Source organism: Nannospalax galili, unplaced genomic scaffold, assembly GCF_000622305.1.
Source record: "Nannospalax galili isolate Female #2095 unplaced genomic scaffold, S.galili_v1.0 scaffold1081, whole genome shotgun sequence".
In the NCBI taxonomy this organism is placed as follows: Eukaryota; Metazoa; Chordata; class Mammalia; order Rodentia; family Spalacidae; genus Nannospalax; species Nannospalax galili.
Window position 1 is genome coordinate 929324 of NW_008345251.1, and position 12903 is coordinate 942226.

The 12903-nt window shown below is 38.4% G+C and overlaps 1 long non-coding RNA gene across 1 annotated transcript in view; it reads left to right on the forward strand.

The window, feature by feature from the left end:
• LOC115071767 overlaps positions 1–12528 on the forward strand; it is a 13418-nt gene extending 890 nt beyond the window's left edge. Inside the window, exons 2-3 of the long non-coding RNA XR_003850845.1 lie at positions 11108–11236; positions 12396–12528. This is a non-coding gene — a long non-coding RNA (uncharacterized LOC115071767). The remainder of the gene's footprint in view (positions 1–11107; positions 11237–12395) is intronic.
• Positions 12529–12903: the final 375 nt, after the last annotated feature.

Here is a 12903-nt window from a genome sequence, read left to right on the forward strand (position 1 = left end):
TATATTATTTAAAAAGTGGTGTCTGTAGCATATGTGTGTAAAAGTGTCTCTGTGACAATTTTCTACAGTGGCTTTGGGTGCTGATATATTAAATAAGAGTTATTTCCTAATCTTGTTGGCAGTTACATTGTGGGGCATGTATCTCAGGCTTGATCTCAGAATCAGAACTAAATAATAAGAACTTGTTTCACACCATCACTGGTATGTGGAACTGTCAAGCTTAAAAAAATTCATCATATCAATGTGTCCTGGGAGCTGTACCGTTTTGGCATTTTGGTTTTCATTTCTGTAATTACTAATAAGTGCTCTACATTGCTTCATGTGAGTGTCCACTGTAGAAAAGCCATTTGTGATCCTTCATTATTGAGATTTTGCTGGTGTTTATTAGATTATTGTGCTTTATTATCACAGTGAAATTGAAAGCTAAATATCAAAAGCAACACCACTACATTTTTGGGAGATGTAGAAGCAAAACATCTCGATTTAACGGCAGAGAAAGACTTATTCCCAACCCTAAGCAAAATAGTCAGTGTAAAAAGGATTGATATAACCCACATCCTGTCTTGCCTCCTAGTGTGGGCACTGGCCTACTTCTCACGGCACCACAGACCTCTGGACTCCCCTCTTGACCCAGACTCCCCATTGCTTTCTGATCCTTTGCTCCCAGACCAAACCAATTTCTCAGTCTAGTCCCCTGGAGCCCTCAAAGCCTGTCCCCTCCCCACCTCACATTTGTACCCCTGAGACCAGGCTTCATCCCTGGCTGTCCCATTCCACAACCTGCCTGGAATTCCTGAGGCCAGCATCCTTCCTGGGTAAGTTTGAACCTGCCCACTGCACCTTGACTCCCACAACCTCATCCACCCTCCCAGCTACCACATCCCAGCTCCCCTCCTAGCATGGGCACTGGTACATTTCTTCTCTTGGCATGTCAGACCTCTGGACTACCCTCTTGGCCCAAATTCCACACTGCTTCCTGATCCTTTGAACCCAGACCAACCCAATTCCTCAGCAGTCTAGTCCCCTGGAGCCCTGAAATCCTGTCCATCCCCCAACTCACCTTTGTACAACTGAGACCAGCCTTCATCCCTGGCTGCCCTATGCAACAACATTCCTGGGATTCCTGAGACCAGACTCCTTCCCTGCTTGCCCTGGATTCCTGAGACCAGCATCCTTCTCTCCCTGCCTGAGAGTCTTGAATCCTACCTTTACCTAGCAAGCCTCCCAAATTGTTCTGTGCCTCCTGACCAGAGGCATCCAGACCTTAGGAGGAAGCCTGAGAGCATCTGATCCTCATCAGACATGGGCCTCCGTGGGAACTCCTGAGGAGCATGAAAGCTATCTGGCCCCTCCAATATAAAATCCAAAGAGAATCTGAAGCTTAGACCAACCAGCGTTTTAAGCCCAACAAGTACACCACAATGGCGCATAAAGTTTACAAACAGAAGCAGACTTAAACTCAACAAAGGGAAGCTTGAGTCTCATACAAGAATCAGAAACTACAAAAGAAATCCACATGTCAAAGCCACAGCAAAAAAAAAAACCATGAAAAACCCAAATAATATATATCCACCAAGTACCAACAGTCCTGTAGAGGAGTACAATGAGAATCCCCTAGAGATAACACAAGACATGGAATTCAAAAGAACAAATTATAAACATGTTAAAAGAATTCAGTGAATTTAAAGAACACAGAAAAAGAAATCAAAGAACTGAAAGAAGGTAGGGATAAACTGCTAAACTTCTGAATGAATTCAGAAAAGAGTTAGAAATATTGAAGAATACTCAGGCTGTAATGAAGAAGGAGGTGAAACACTCAAAAAGCAATTGGAAACCACAGGAGAAAGCCTCACCAATAGGCTGAATGAAACGAAAAACAGAATATGAAGACTGGAAGATAAAGTGGACAAATTATACCACTCAAGCAAAGACTGTGAAAAATTTAAGAAAACGCAGGAATGGAATATGCAGGAGTTGTGTGACACCATAAAAAAGCCAAACTTAAGCATCACAGGCATAGAGGAAGAATAAAATTTCAGGATAATGGTATGGACCAGATCTTCAACAGGATTGTACAAGAAAATTTCCCCAATTTAAAGAAAGGCATGCCCGTACAAATACAAGAAGCACATAGAATACCAATAGACAGGACCAGAAAAGAAGCTATCCATGGTACATCATACTAAAACACTAAGCATATAGAACAAAGAATACTGAAAGCTGCAAAAAATAGTCACATATAAAGGAAAACCCATCAGAATTACAGCTGACTTTTCAATGCAAACACTGAAAGCCAGAAGAGCCTAGACCAAAGTATTCCCAGTTCTAAATGACCACAGATTCCAATCCAGATTACTTACCCAGCCAAAATGTCTATTACAGTCGAAGGGGAAAGAAAAATTTTCCATGATATAAATAGGCTGAAAGAATTCGTGTCCACAAAACCAGCTCTTCAGAGAGTTCTTGAAGCAATACAAAGAGCAGAAGAAAGGAACGACTATGCCTAAGGGGTAACACAAAGAAACTTAATGAAGGTATAACTGTGGAAATGCACAGCTAACCAAGAATGTGAACAGAAATCAAAACGACAGGAATCAATACACCTCCTTCATTAATAACTTTAAATATCAATGGACTGAACTCCCCAGTCAAAAGACACAGACTACTTGAATGGATTAAGACACAAAACCCATTTTTTTGTTGTCTGCAAGAAACCCATCTCATTTTCAAGGATAGCACTACCTTAAGGTGAAAGGATGGAAAAAAATATTCCAAGCAAATGGTACCAAGAAAAAAGGAGGAGTTGAAATTCCAGTATCTGACAAAATAGACTTCAAACTAAAACTAATCAGAAGAGATGAAGAGGCCCACTTCATTCTGACCAAAAGAACAATTGAACTAGAAGATACTACAATCACCAAAATCCTGTGCACCCAACTCCATAAAAACAGTACTACAGTACTTTAAGACAAATTAACCCCAACTCAGTAATAGTAGGGGACTTCAATACCCCATTGTCTCCATTTGATAGAGCAACAGGGCAGAATTAATAGCAAGACATCTGAATTAAACAATATCATACATCAAATGGACCTAACAGACAGCTACTGAATGTTCCACCAAAGCACCAAAGAATATACTTTCTATTCAGTGTCCCATGGAACTTTCTCCAAAATCAATCACATACTGGGGCACAAAACAAGTCTCCACAAATACAAAAAGATTGAAATAATTCCATGTATTCTATCAGACCACAATGCAATAAAGCTTAAAATCAACACTGGAAGAAACCCTAGTAACTACATGAACACATGGAGATTGAACAACACACTCTTGAATGATGAATTGATCAAAGGAAAAATTAAGAAAGAAATGAAAGTATTCCTGGAACTAAATGAAAAAGACAATATAATACAACAAAACCTCTTGGACAAGTTGAAAGCAGTCCTTAGCTCTAAGTGCCCACATTAAAAAATCAGAAGGAACATAAATAAATGACTTAACATTGCAACTCAAGACACTTGAAAAGCAACAACAAATGAAACCCAACACCAGAAGACAAGAAGAAATAACAAAAATCAGAGCAGAAATTAATAAATAGAAACAAAGAAAACAATACAAAGAATCAACGAATTCAAGAGTTGGTTCTTTGAAAAGATGAGCAAGATTGACAGACCCTTAGCCCAGTTAATCAAAAGAAAGAAAGAGCAAATCCAAATCCACAAAATCAGAGATGAAAAGGGAAACATCACAACAGACACCAAAAAGATCCAGAACATTATAAGGGAATACTTTAAAAACCTATACGCTACTAAATTTTAAAACTTAAAAGAAATGGACAGGTATCTAAAATCATGGGAGTCACCAAAACTAAACAAAGAAGTGATCAACAGTTAAACAGACCCACAACACAAAGAAAATTAAACAGTAATACAAAACCTCCCAACTAAAAAAAGTCCAGGACCAGATGGATTTACAGCAGAATTCTACCAGACATTTAAATAAGATCTGTATTAAATACTATTTAATTTATTCAAAAAGACAGAATCAGAGGGAGTACTTCCAAATTCTTTCTATGAAGCCAGCATCACTGTAATACCCAAACCAGGTAAAGATACAACCAAAAAAGAAAATTATAGACCCATATCCTTAATGAACATAGATGCCAAAATTCTCAACAAAATACTTGCAAACCACATACAGACACACATCAAAAAGATTGTCCACCATGAACAAGTCAGCTTTATTTCAGTGATTCAGGGATGGTTCAATATATGTGTCAATAAAAGTCATAAATCATATAAATGGACTCAAAACAAGTACCACATGGTCATCTCAATAGATGCAGAGAAGGCCTTTGACTAAATTCAACATGTATTTATGCTCAAAGTCCTAGAGGCAATTAGACTGGAGGGAACATATGTCAAAAAATTAAAGCTATATATAACAAACCCACAGCCAACATCATTCTAAATGTGAAAAAAACTGGAAGCATTCCCATTAAAATCAGGAACCAGACAAGGCTGTCCACTATCTCTACTCTTTTTTAACACAGTGCATGAAACTCTTGCAAGAGCAGTAAGACAAGAGAAGGTAATTAAAGGAGTAATAATTGGAAAAGTAGAGCTCAAATTATCCCTTGTTGCAGAAGATGTGATATGTCTAAGAGATGCCAAAAAGTCCACTAGAAAACACCTAGAAATGATTAACACATTCAGTAAAGTGGCAGGTTACAAAATTAATCTATGAAAGTCTGTAGCCTTTCTGTATACCAATAACAAACAATCAGAGTAAGAGCACATGGAAACACTCCTTTTCACAATAGCCTTAAAAATATATCTTGAAATAAACCTGACCAAAGACATTAAAGAGCTCTACAATGAAAATTTTACATCTTTAAAGAAAGAGATTGAGGAAGACATCAGAAGATGGAAGGACCTCCCATGCTCATGGATTAGAAGAATTAATATTGTGAAAATGACCAACCTACCAAAAGCCACTTATAGATTCAATGCAATGACAATCAAAATCCCCATGACATTCTTCACAGAATTGGAGAAAACCATCTTAAGAATTCAAATGGAAGCACAAAAGACCTCAGATAGCCAAACAACCCTGAGCACTAAGAGCAATGCTTGGGGGATTACTATACCAGACTTCAAACTGTATTGCAGAGCTATAGTCATAAAAACAACATGGTACTAGCACAAAAATAGACCCATAGATCAACTGGGCTATTTAAATGGAATGGGGGGTGGGAAGATTATACAAGGAATCTTAGGGATAAAGGGAAAGAAGGAGCTCAAGAGATATGGGACCAGAGGAGAAGGGTATTATCAAGGGAGAAAGGGGAAAAATGAGGGCATTTTACTTGGGGAAACCATGGTGGTAGGGTTAGACAGTGAGAGAGATAAATAATGTCTAGGTAGTTTTAAAAAACCAGAGGGAACCATATTAGTCCAACAACCTAATGAGAAATTATACATACATTATCTCTATATGAGTCCATGCTTATAACTAAAAGCTACATAATAAGAAACAGTGCCAAACAGGAGATACTTTCCTTTGAATTTTTGTACAGTGTGGTCCAAGAGACTCTAAGAATTACTCAAGCTATTGCCGCAGCCCCTGGTGGCCTCCCATAGCTTGAAGGCAAGGCCCTATGCCGAAGATAGAACATATGTTGGACACAGGATTTGGAGAAATCAAGCTGTAACTGACCTGGAAGCCACTTCCCCTGAAGTGAGCCTCCAAAGCTTTGTAGAAGGATATGGAAGTGCCAAGGGAAAACAACCATGGATGGTCCAGCACCAGCTTCAAGACCAAATAACCGTAACAGTGGCCAGCACAGCATAGGACATTGGTGCAGTAGTGGCCCTTTTATCTTGGGGGCAATAACAGCTACCTAATTTGACCAAAAGCCCAATCAAAGGTAGGAAACTAAATGTGATTTTTTACTATGTGCAAAATATGTGTCCTTATATTTACAGACAAATATCCCAGTCACCAAGAAGTTCATTTTGCTCCAGTCAGAGACTAATAGCAAGTACTACTACTAGTCACACACAGACATTGTCTATGAGTTGCCCAGGCCTAAGGGGTACATATGCAATGCAACCTCTTCACCTACAGCTCATGGAACACAGAACAGGGATAAAGAAGAGGACACTAAGGATCAGTTCTCAGTCATGAAGCTCCCTCATGCAGCCGAGGACCAGGAACACAAAATGTCACAAATGGCCAAAGTGTAGAGATCAAGGGTCTGCTAAATGGTGGTCCTCAGACAGGACCCCTTTATTAAACTTCACCCACCCGAGGCTCAGAGACTATTGAGGAAGATGGGGCAGAAATAGTGTAAGAGTGAGGGAGGAGGTGCATGACTGTATGGAAACAGAGTCCTATAAGCTCCTGAGAACCTGCTCATATGAGTCTATAGCATACGTGTCTGCATATGCCAAGTTCCATGCAACCTCAGGCAGACAGTAACTCAGCACAGATCTGGGAAAATGAACAGCAGACCCCAATCTTATTTAAAGGAACGTTAGTAACTGATTGCTGCTAGATGAAGAAGAGCTGATCTTCCTAAAACAAGGGACGCTAGATAGGCTGACTAGACTCAGCGGATAGACATGCACCGGGGAACAGCTGACGTCACTGGCAACACAGTGAGCAGTAACAAGGATGACAGAGTATATGGGCTCCAGTGGGAAGAGAGGGATTATGGGAGAGTGCCAGTGGGGAATGGAGGTATAAAATCATTAAGGTTGTTTGAGATGTTCTGTATGAAATACACACAAAAAAATCAATAAAATAAAATTAAAATTAAAATAGAAAAGGATTGATATAATAAAGTTAGATATTTTACCTCAAGGCACTTCGAAGATGTTAAAAGGTAATATTACCAGAAAATAATATTTATAGCTCATATCACTGGAATAAGTCTTTACCAATAGTATGTCAATGCATTAACTACAATCCATTTAAAAATGTTAAAACCTAGGGGATTTCAGGGTTTCCAGCATAGGAGAAAGGGAAGGAGGCTGAAGCTGTGCTTTTCTCTGGTGTTGCCCATGGAAATGAGACCAGGGGTAGTAACTGTCTTCTAGCAGGCCTAGACTTGATTTTTACATTGATTTCATCCAGAGTCAGGCTAACCCTTTCTTCTGTGTTCATTCCAAAAAGTCACTATTTTAGGGAAGGAGATAAACACACTATTAATAAAGTCCTCTTTCATGTTCTTAAAAAAAGTTAAGGGGGCTGGAAAGATGACTCAGCAGTTAAGAGCACTGGATGCTCTTGCAGAGGGCCCAGGCACAATTCCCAGCACCAACATGGCAGCTAACAACCATCCATAACTCCAGGGTAACACGATGCTGACTTCTGACCTCTACGGATATTGCACGACATGGGTGCACTTAACATAATGCAGGCAACATACTCATACACATAAATTAAAAATAACAAATTAAAAAAATTAGTGTTTGAGAATATTGTACATGTGTATAATGTTTTAATCAACCCTCCAATCCCTCTCATTTTTCCCCACCAATTTCCCCTCCCCAAACCACATAATAATGTTTATGCTTGAAATATATTGAAATACAACCATTGACTGTAACCTCTTTCTTGCAGCATCTCTTTAACCTCACAAATTGTAATGGTTTACTTCTGAAGAGAATAAGACCAACTGTTTCCCAAGATTAAAGAAAAACTTTCTGCTACTATTGTATTGATCTGAAAATATTCAAATAATGTCCATTTCAATTTCTGAGGAAAAATAGTAATGTTAATTTAAAATGTTGCTCAGATAAGATACAGTCTAAAGGTATTTTAAATAAGTATTATTGTATATGGAAAACAAAGAAACCTTTTGTCTTAGAAATGCCACAGAAGTGGCTTACATACAGGAGAAAATCAGTGCATAGTGACTCTTCAAGGACAGTAATTCAAGATTCAAGAAGCAAGGAATACAATTCTAAAGGTGAATAGCATGAAATTATTTTAAAGAACAAACAAGGGTTGAACATGGAGATCCCTTGGAAGGGTGCCTTCTTAGGTTCTCGAATCACAAGATTCAGTCATTTAATTAGAATTACCATAAAAGCCAATTCCGTTTTGAATTTGGGAGTGTATTGGCAGAGGAGTGCCGCAAGATAACTCTCCTCAAAACTGCACAGAGGAAAGTCTCCATTCGAGGTCTCCATCGATCCCTTGGGGGTGCCTTCTTAGGTTCTCGAATCACAAGATTCAGTCATTTAATTAGAATTACCATAAAAGCCAATTCCGTTTTGAATTTGGGAGTGTATTGGCAGAGGAGTGCCGCAAGATAACTCTCCTCAAAACTGCACAGAGGAAAGTCTCCATTCGAGGTCTCCATCATCACCATAGAAAAAGCCTCCATCCTTGGTCTGCATTATTCACCACAGAGAAAAATTGAATCACAAGATTCAGTCATTTAATTAGAATTACCATAAAAGCCAATTCCGTTTTGAATTTGGGAGTGTATTGGCAGAGGAGTGCCGCAAGATAACTCTCCTCAAAACTGCACAGAGGAAAGTCTCCATTCGAGGTCTCCATCATCACCATAGAAAAAGCCTCCATCCTTGGTCTGCATTATTCACCACAGAGAAAAATTTCCATTCTTGGCCTACATTAGCACCCAGTCCAGTTCCTCCATTTGCCACTGCAAAACTTGAAGGTAAAAACCAGTGTCTGTACGTAGCCTGAAGATATGCCTAATGGAGACAGTGGCTGTTCTCTCATCAAAAAACCAGAGCTCCACTGGTCCTCTGAGTTACAGTGCCATCATTGTGAAACCCAACAATCTAACACGTACTGGCATGGTTTCATCTACAGTTCAAATCTTCTTCAAATGCAGAAGAGAAAACATACAAAAGAGAAATCTTGCACAATTTTTGCAAGTAACACATCAACACATCGCAACTTTATGAACATAAAGAAGTGTCTACAAGAGATGCTTTTAGGATAGCAGTTTCTGTGGACTCATGGAACAAGTACAGACATATATTTGTGAGTTCATTTAGTGAGCAAATCTTACTACTGACGATGGGTTTTCAATTTAATAATACTCTAATTCTTTCAAACTAGAACCCATGCAAGAAAATCATTGCACCCAAATTATATAGTAATGTTTTGCCTGAAATGTCAACTTTGTATCTACCGTTATAATTTGGATGATCAACAGTTTTAAAAACGAAAACTTCAAATACATAATTTCTTAGGAAAGAACTCTTTTATGTATCTTCCATTGTGATAAGAAATATTTACCACTGTTCATTTGGGAGAGAATAATTTTCAGTTACTAAGCTACTCCTCCTTCCTGACACTAAATACAAAACTTGGAAAGAAAAAAACATAAGCTTGTACCAAAGTGTGAGAGTTTGTGAATATTAGACTACTAATTATTTCTTGATACTCTTATGCCTTCCTGTTAAGTGTCACTTGACATCCTATCTGAAGTTCTGACTGTCTCCTAAAAATATTGTTGTTCTGGTGCATATTTATTAAATTTTAATGTTACTGTAGCCAACAAAATGACAATTCTTAATGCTTCAAATACAATCACATTTGAATTTGAAAACAAACACAGTATATTTTGAATTTCTCATATTTAACACTACAGAGCATTCCAGTTATCCTACAAATATTTCTCATATAAACCAACTCGTAAGCTCTTGAAATTCTATCCCAGGTGACAATTACAGTCCTTTATATTGATGAATTTTATGATATTCAAAAGATGGTCCATTCAGGAAACTCTCATAATAAGACATTCTAAGCATAAAAGCAGTATGTTCATGAAGATTTTCTATATTTTAACTACTAGAAATTGAATATAATGACTAGAATGATTAGTAAAGATGACTTTCAAGATCAAATGGTTAATTTGTATGAATAACGAATTGGGCCAACCCCTGAATGTCTCTTAAACTCAGTTTTCTACCTATGCAGTTCAGCCGTTACAACCACATGATTTCCCAGTACGATTTGGACGTCATTTAATCATTTTCCTCTTAGAGAATAACTAGTTCTATGTGAATAATTCCATAAGCATCCTGCCATGGCTGATTGGTAAGGTATATTCTTAGCAAAAAAAAGTACGCATAGTAGGCTGTTTACCACAAAATAAAATCATTGTTATTTATTGAATGATGATTGGTCAAAAAGGGGTAAATGAAAAGAACTGAAGATGACCGAGAAATTTTTAGAGGGAGAGAATGGTTTAAGAGTGTAGCCATAGTCCTTACTACATTTATAACTACAAACTTACTGCTTTGGATGCATAGGCCACTATAGCGAACAACACTACACCCAGTCATGACATCTAATTTTATGAATGAATATTTCTCTGAAGTATGAGGATCCCTGCTGAGTGAATAATTATGTGAATTAGTTTTGGGACATTTTTGCATTGAAATAATAGATGGGCATCTCTGGCATGTGGTTTGATGGTTTTGCCTGTCTGCTAGCTTCAGAGAAGGATGCATAAAACCACAGATAAGAGTTGTCATTGTTGGACTGGAGAGGTGGCGCAGCAGTTTAGAGCACTGGCTATTCTTGTAGAAGACCCAGGTTCGAATCCCAGCACCCACATGATGACTAATGACTGTCCATAACTCCAGTTCCAGGGGATCTGACTTCCTCTTCTGTCTTCCTCAGGCACTGCATAACACAGGTGCACTTAAACACATGCAGACATAACACTCACACATATAAAAAATAAATAAAAAAGTTGTCATTGTTGTTTTCAATGTTCATGTGATATATTTATATGAATACATGCATATTTAAATTTATTGATTCCAAAGATAAATAATTTTATAACTTGCTGATAAGTTATAACAAGGTGTTTTGGTTTAAGAAGATCAGCATTGTGTGCAGTTTCCAGAAGATTAAAGAAACATGTACTCTGTCTTGGTATAATGAGAACAAAGCTGACCATCCAAAACATTTGTTGCTTTAGTATATAGAGAAAATGAAGCTTGAGATAATGTATGTAAAATGCAATCAATCTTTCTACTTATTACTTCAAGAAATTGCATTTTGGACTGACGTACTGATCCTTTGCTATTTTTTATTATTCTAGTCCATTAGCATAAACTAAAGGATATCTTAAAAGGAGCAGATGAAGAGATGCATAGCATAACTTCTGGAAAAGTCCTGAGCGCAGGGACATCTGTCCCTGTGGCACTGGGGTGCACCACACAGCACATGGGTAAGTTCTTGCTCACCTTCCTGCAAGCCCCATGTGCCCACGTGGCTAGAGGCTCCAATCCCATCCTTAGGTTTCTTAAAATGTTTGAGAATTTCATACATGTGTACAAAATATTTTGATCAGACCCTCCTAACTTCTTCTTACAGCCCCATTCCACTACTGAGTTTAATTAGAGCTGTCTGTACATGAGGGGTGTAGGGGTGGAGGGGTGTAGGGTCACCCCCTCCTGAGAAACTCCTTTTTCCTCAGCAGTCACCCACTGACAGTAGCCTCAGCTGGGAGTGGGGCCTGGTGCACCCCTCCATGCCATCCCTGTCCATGTAGGAATGCTGACTGGTCTGTATGGCTTTTGTGCAGGCCACAGTGGCTCTAAGTTCATGAGTACGTACGTGGTCCTGTCAAGTATGGAAGCTGCTGCTTCACTCCAGTCCTCCCTGACCTCTGGTTTCTGCAGTCTCTGTCCCCTCTTCTGAAATATTTCCTGCTCCTTGAGTTGGGGGATATATCGATGTCTCATTTTTAGCAGAACACTCCACAGTCACTTCTGCAAGTTGCAGAGAATAAGCAACTGCATCTCCCAGTTTGCATAGCTCAGATTTTCTCACATTCTCAGGCCTGACACAGGAGCTCTGATTTGATTCAAGTGAAGAATTGAAATCCTGTACAGCCCCCACATGTAATCCCTGAACACTTTGTCTCCTGCCTTTCTTAGGATAAAAAAAAATCGTTTTAGCTGTTTCTGATAACTTGGTGTCAATGAACACCACCTCTTAAATACTGCTTTCCAGCTGAATGTTGTTTTAAAAAAATTATCCAGTGGAGGTCATATTTTGTTGTGTTTTAGGAGAACGTCTATTTTTGTATGTCAGCAAAATCCAAACATAGAATGCTTGTGTCATAACAATATTCTCAGAAATTTATAACGCATCTCCTCCTCTTGGCCAGCCACACCTGCCACTGCAAACGTAAGTCACATGTAGTCACTGTTTCCTTGCTGGTGGAAACTGCATAAAGTAGAATTAGGATGCCCGTTGTTTGCACACCTGCTCTGTCACTCAAAGCTAAGAATTGAAACTTACCATGAGGCTGCTTCATTCAATAATTTGTTTCCTTTCACAACTGAAATGTTTTTTATTAAGGAATATACTATACTTTACAGATAATTTTCATGGCTGGCTGCTTGGATGTTTCAACTGTTTGACTACCGAGAACGGAGTGTCGAGGAAAGCTGTCATCCACATCACTACATTGCCATCTGCTGTTCCTCCTCACTGAAATGTCTCTCATTTTCTTTTTTAATTGAAAAAAAAAAAAAAAAAAAGATGGCTGGCTGCTTGGATGTTTCAACTGTTTGACTACCGAGAACGGAGTGTCGAGGAAAGCTGTCATCCACATCACTACATTGCCATCTGCTGTTCCTCCTCACTGAAATGTCTCTCATTTTCTTTTTTAATTGAAAAAATTATGGGAAATCCTTTGAGACTGCTCAAACCCTATTTATTCCCAAACCATTACATACTTATTTTTTTTAACAAACTGCTGAATTTACTTGATAGAATTTTGAGTGTTTGCATTCTTTGTGTATTTACCCAAAATACTCTATGAGGAAATTTATCCCTTGTCCCTAATTAATTATTCAACGAGTACTAACTTCAGTATTGAGTCAT